Consider the following 5,257-nt stretch of genomic DNA (forward strand, 5'->3'; position numbering starts at 1 on the left):
GATATCTGAGTCAGACACTCTTCCACCGAGCGATTCTATTGGTTTAAGATGAGCTGTGTATGAGGTAATAAAGCCGTCTGGAGGGGCAGGGTGGGGATGCACGGGGGGCGTGGCCCATGTCCTCTGTCCAGTCGTGTCCCCATTTTTGGCATCTCTGGTTGGGCAGGGCTGGTGTCTCCGCACATTCCACAGCATATAAGTGGGGTGGGGAAGAAGGGAAAGTGGGGGGGGGGAGGTGTGGCTCAGAGAAACAGAATAGTTGAATGTGGGTCTATGAGAGAGAGAGGTGGGAGGAAGGAGAAAAAGCGGTCTGAAAAATAGGTTTCTGTGTATGAAAGAAGGGGATAGAAAAAAAGAGGAGAGGAGAAATCGGGGAGACAGACCCCACTTTCCCATCAGGGGCCCCATTCTCCCTGCCTCGTGGTCAGCACCCCCAGCACTCAGTCTTGTTGGGAGGGCACAACCCCATCTGCCCTTCTTTGTCTTGTGCTTCTCCTGTGTTTGGGGTTTGTCCTCTGGATGCCCACGTCCTCTTCCCGAGTCGCCTGGTGACAGCCCCCACCCCGTGACCCTGAGGGGCGAGATCAGTTGGAGGTGTCGGAGTGAACACTCCCTGGTCCCTCTGTTGGGGATGTCACTGAGGATGGGGTCACGGCCTCCTGCCAGCTGCCGTTTGCCCTCATTTCCCTAGGGCTGTACATCTGGCCTCCCCCAAGGTTATCCCTGTAGCCCCCAGGCCCCATCGAGTGTCGAGTGATTCCACCTGGGAAGCAGAATAGGAATCTCCATTGAGCCCGGGCATCCCCAGAAACATGTCTCCGGATCCTGAGAGATTGAAGGAGCCGCCAGAGCCTGCAGAGGAAGGGGGTGTCGGGGAGCTGGTGCGGCTGTGGCCCCCCTGGGTGACTGACATGGGGGTCTTGACAGCATAGATGTTTGTCTCCTCTTGGAACTTCCCAATATTTTTCTTATAGCGAATCCGCTTGTTGCCAAACCAGTTGGAGACCTGAGAGACAGTTATGCCGCACTTCTTGGCCAGCTCCTCCTTGGCCTCCTCGCTAGGGTATGGGTTGCTCAGGTGTGAGTAGAAGTACTCATTGAAGACTTCAGTGGCCTGTTTGCTGAAGTTACGGCGTTTCCGTCTGGCATCCAGGAAGCGGGAATGCAGGATCATGACGGCTTCGCAGGTGCTCTGCTTAAGCTGCATCTGGATGGCGCTGAACTTGCGATGGATGATGCTCACCATGCGCTCCATCTCCTTGGGTGCCACGGGCCGCGTGCGGCTCTGCTCCCGCAGCAGGTGCGGCTCTGCTCCCGCAGCAGGTTCATGACATGGGTCGTGAACTCATTACATGCCTGCTCATACTTCTCCAGCTCTGAGTGGTAGATGTGGCGAATCTGAGCAAGTTTGCTGCGATAGTCCGAGTGTTCGATGGAGTTGTCAGGGGACACCGGGCCCAGCCACACCCTCTGCCAGAAGCATGTTGTCCAAGCACATCAGCTGTGGGTCCACCGGCTCCTCCTCTTGGGAGCTTCGGATGCTGAGGCCGGTTTTCTCCTTGATTTCACACAGGACGCTAAAGAGAGCAGGTTTCATTCGGTGGCAGTTTAGGGCATGTTTCTTGGCCTGGGCCTCGTCCAGGCTCTGGTCGGTGATGGTTATTATCTGCTGCAGAATGTCCCCGATGTCTTGCTTCCCTCGGCCTCCCGGGACCCCCCCCCCCCCACCGGGGTCTCCGCCACCGGGAGGCTCGCCAGGGCCCCCAGGCTCCCCACCCACCAATCCCAGGCCCCCGAGGCCCCCGCCTGGAGGGGGCGGCCCCAGCAGCCGCTCGTTCATAGCTGGGGGGGGCCCCTGAGGCCCCCTCCCTGCTCCGCTCCTCCCCCCGCCTGGTTACTTGCCCCCCAAACTCGCCGGGGCCGCTGCTCCCTCCGCCCCAACCCCCGCCCGTCTCCGGCACTGAAGGGAGGCCTGGAGTACCTGCTGGGCCCCCACAGGAGACCCCGCCCCCGGCAGCAGAGAAAATGGAGGGGGGGGGGGAGGGGGGGAGGAGAGGAGGCCCAAGCGGGGGTGTGTGTGCAAGAGCCCAGCTTTTTTTTTAAATTGTTTTATCAACCAAAGATGTTTTTTATTTATCTGAAACATTATATGGTTTCATTTTACCTAGAGAAGGAAATTGAACATTCATTTGCATTTAGAACGGGCTTGGGTGAATTAATGAGTGTAAGAAAGTTCAAATACTATTCACAGTTACTGGAATTGTCTTTGAGACTTTTACCTGATTCTCTGATTTTAACAATCTGCTAGTTAAAATTAGTTTTTAGAATTCAAAAATAGGCAGGCCCTAAACAAACCATGGAGGCCTTAGCCTAACAAGACCCAAAGAGAACGCAAATCAACACAATCCCCATTCTGGGTTGAATTGTGTCTCCCAAAAAATACGTTGAAGTCTTAATGCCAGCCTGCAGCATACAGTGCGGCGTTAGACACTCCCGGCCTCCCCCTCGGCACCTGCTTGCATTCCAGAAAATGTCAAGAACTTTGGTCCACCCGCAGGAGTCCTTGCCTCCAACCTGGAGAGGCGCGCGGGAGCCGAGAATTCCTGTAGCTTTACCGGGAGAAACTGCTTCCCCGGGAGAACCCGCCCGAGCTCTTCCGGAGCCAGCGTCGGAGTCGGGGCGCGGGGTGCGGCTGGCGGGTCCACCCTAGGGAATCTGGCTCCCGCTGCCTGCCCCAGCCGCGGCGCGCCCCCGCGGCCGCACAGGGAACCGGGGCGCAGGAACTCCCTCTTGCCTGCCCGGCCGCGGAGTCTGCGGCGGCGAGGTGGACGGCGGGGCCAGGATACGAGTTTCCCCAGCTTTTAAAATTCATTTTAGGGGCCCGACGCTGTGGCGCAGCGAATTAAAACGCCGGCCTGCAGCGCCAGCTTCCCATACGGGCGCCTGGCTGCTCCACTTCCTATCCGGCATCCTTGCTGATGGTCTGGGAAAACAGTGGAAGATGGTCCAAGCCCTTGGGCCCTTGCACCTCCGTGGGAGACCAGGAAGAAGCTTCTGGCTCAGCTCCCGCTGTTGCAGCCATTTGGGGAATGAACCGGCGAATTCGGGAAAATTTCTGTCTCTACCTCTCTCTGTAACTCTTTCAAATAGATAAAATAAATCTTAAAAAAAAAAAAATCCACATTGGCTCATAAGCCCTTGTAATACTGTTATTTAAAAATTATATTATAAATTACTATGTTGCAAATTTCAGCCTTTTCTACTTTTGGCTATGACAACATAAATTCACTGTAGCATTCAAATGAGTGCTGTCAAAAAATAAGAATTCAATGGAGGACTGATGATGTCATTAGTTCATGAGAAAAATAATTATTCAAATTTTCAGACAAATATTTCCAGGAAATAATTTTTATGGCCAACTTGTATTTATTTATTTATTTTTAAAAAGATTTATTTATTTACTTCAAAGTAGAGTTACACAGAGAGAGGAGAGGCAGGGAGAGAGAGGTCTTCCATCCGATGGTTCACTCCCCAATTGGCTGCAACAGCTGGAACTGTGCTGATCTGAAGCCAGAAGCCAGGAGCTTCTTCTGGGTCTCCCACATGGGTGCAGGGGCCCAAGGGCCTGGGTCATCTTCTACTGCTTTCCCAGGCCATAGCAGAGAGCTAGATCAGAAGTGGAGCCCCCAGGTCTCACACCGGCACCCATATGGGATGCCGGCGCTTCAGGCCATGGCGTTAGTCCAGTGTGCCACAGCGCCAGCCCCTCAACTTGTCTTTAAATAGTTTCAATATACACTGAACAGAAGTTTCTCTTTTTTTTTACAGTTTAATTTTTGTAGAACAAGCAAATGAACTTTGCAAATTTATCCTAAAAACTCAATGAAGGTGTTCATGCATTAGGTGGAATTCCAGTTTACAAAATGCCCATTTTTGGCCCAGCACTGTGGCACAGCTGGTTAAGACACCATATTGGAGCACCAGTTCAAGTCCTGCCCATTCTGCTTCCTGTCCAACTACCGGCTGATGCACATGTTGGGAGGCAGTGCAGGATGGCGGGAGTGTTTGGACCCCTGCCACCCGTGTGGGAAACCCAGATGGAGTTTCTGGCTCCTGGCTTCCACCTGGTCCAGCCCTGGCTGTTGTAGTCATTTGGGAGAGTGAAACAGTGGGTGGAAGATCTCTCTCTCTCTCTCTCCTCTCTCTCTCTGTCACTCTGCCTTTCAAATAGGTAAAAAATCTTTTGTAAAAATGCTTGTTTTTAAAATCATTTCAAAGTGTACAGAAAAACACAGACAGGCTTGGGGCTGGCACTGTGGTGCACCGGGTTAAAGCCCTGGCCTGAAGCGCCGGCATCCCACATGAGCGCCTGTTCTGGTCCCGGCTGCTCCTCTTCTGATCCAGCTCTCTGCTATGGCCTGGGAAAGCAGCAGAAGATGGCCAAAGTCCTTGGGCCTCTGCACCCACACAGGAGACCCGGAAGAAGCTCCTGGTTCCTGGCTTCAGATCGGTGCAGCTCTGGCCATTGTGACCATCTGGGGAGTGAACCAGCGGATGGAAGACCTCTCTCTCTGTCTCTACCTCTCTCTGTAACTCTATCTCTCAAATAAATAAAATAAATCTTAAAAAAAAAAAGACAGGCAAAAGACACATTTTCTTAGTTTCAGGAGTTGCCCTTAGGGGAGGGAATTCCTGACTTTGAGAGGCTGCAATTGTGGTGAAAAGGAAAACCAATCACTTCCTCATCATTGTCAAAGGTCTAGGAAGTGGACACATAGTACATTTCATACAGAAAATTAGGAACCAGGAATAATTGTTAATTATAATATAGCAAGGAAACCAAAGTCACCATTCATCTCTCACCTCTATCTTTATCTACCTACCTACATACCTATCTATCTATCTAATCTATTATCTTTCATCATCTATCAGATCTATCATCTATGTATCAATCATATCTATCTATATTATCTACCATTCATCTATCTATAATATCTTTTTAAAAATTATTTTATTTATTTCAAAGACAGAGTTACAGAGAGGGGCAGAGCCAGAGAGAGAGAGGTCTTCCATTCCGCTGGTTCACTCCCCAAAGGACCGCAACAGCCAGAGCTGAGCTGATCCGAAGCCAGGAGCCAGGAGCTTCTTCCGGGTCTCCCACGCGGGTGCAGGGGCCCAAGGAGTTGAGCCATCTTTCACTGCTTTCCCAGGCCATAGCAGAGAGCTGGATCGGAAGTGGAACAGCTGGGACTCGAAC

The 5,257-nt window shown here is 52.1% G+C and overlaps 1 pseudogene; it reads right to left on the reverse strand.

Annotated features, from left to right (window-relative positions):
• Nucleotides 1-388: 388 nt before the first annotated feature.
• On the reverse strand, nt 389-1,840 carry LOC133765569 (pre-B-cell leukemia transcription factor 2-like; annotated as a pseudogene).
• Nucleotides 1,841-5,257: the final 3,417 nt, after the last annotated feature.

This window comes from Lepus europaeus, chromosome 1, assembly GCF_033115175.1.
Source record: "Lepus europaeus isolate LE1 chromosome 1, mLepTim1.pri, whole genome shotgun sequence".
NCBI classification, from domain to species: Eukaryota; Metazoa; Chordata; class Mammalia; order Lagomorpha; family Leporidae; genus Lepus; species Lepus europaeus.